General features: G+C 39.4%; 1 protein-coding gene across 1 annotated transcript in view; it reads right to left on the bottom strand.

Moving 5' to 3' along the window:
- LOC106001366 (phosphatidylinositol 3,4,5-trisphosphate 3-phosphatase TPTE2-like) overlaps nucleotides 1-1,017 on the bottom strand; it is a 41,021-nt gene that overhangs the window by 16,501 nt on the left and 23,503 nt on the right. The gene's annotated exons all lie outside the window — the stretch shown is intronic.

The raw sequence follows: 1,017 nt of genomic DNA, 5'->3' as shown, positions 1-1,017 counted from the left end.
AATTCCAAAGCACTTACTGTGAAGAGAATCGACTACAATTCTTTCAATTTTAAGCTTTCTTTTTGGCGGTAAATTCCCATGAAACACATTTTTTACAATTTTGAAAAATTCCACATAACGATGCTGTAAAGCAACGGAAGTCCCAATTTTAGTGAGAATGCAAAGTTTAGAGTCAGTATCCTAATCTCTCTTTTTCAGTTTAAGAGCAGGAAGAAATTAAGCAAGTGCTCATTAAAAAAAGAATGCAAGTTAGTTCAAGAGACCTTTTTTGACAGCCAATATATATTTATATGTTTTAGTTTTACTTTATACATGAGATCAAAGCTAAGGACATTAATAACTACAATTTAACATTTTATCACAAACTCTTTTTTGTTGCTGTTGTTGACTGTTAATTTTTTTTTTTTTTGCTTGCTTGTGAGGTTTTTTGGCAACTGTTTGGTCGTAACACACAAAACAGCAGTTGAACCACCAAAAGAAAAAGAAAAAAAATATCCAAACAAAAGAGACCGTTAAGAAAAACATTTCTTCCCCCCCAGCCTGATCCACCAACAGTGCAAGCCAGGAGAGGGGCTGGGCATGGCTCTGTCTAACCTGGCGTCCGGCTGTCCCAAAGCCACACAGCATGCCTATCCCTTCACTAAGTCTCTGGGTTCACGTAAAAAGATAGACAGCGAGCGGCCTGGCTCCACTGGCCCTGCGACTCCACATGACCAGCGCACACGGGCCTCCCAGGAAACTGCTACAAGGCACAAGTGCTGCCACCTGAGTGTTAGAGAAGGGTTTCAAATGTAACCAAATTAATGGTGCCACTAACCACTTCCCACAAAAACAAAACCAATCAAAAAACCCCCTTTCAAAAGAGAACACTTACTTGTGATGGAATTGCAATCTTTTGAAATTCATTCGTGTAAGTCGTATGATATCTTTGTTCTCCAGAGGGATCAATAGTTTCCTACAGAAAAGGGAAAATACAACCACAGTTTACCTTCACATCAGCAGTCTTTGGGCAGAGCT

Source organism: Dipodomys ordii, unplaced genomic scaffold (assembly GCF_000151885.1).
Source record: "Dipodomys ordii isolate 6190 unplaced genomic scaffold, Dord_2.0 Scaffold289, whole genome shotgun sequence".
NCBI classification, from domain to species: Eukaryota; Metazoa; Chordata; class Mammalia; order Rodentia; family Heteromyidae; genus Dipodomys; species Dipodomys ordii.
The sequence above is the reverse complement of the archived record's forward strand: the minus strand, read 5'-3'. Positions and strand labels throughout refer to the sequence as shown.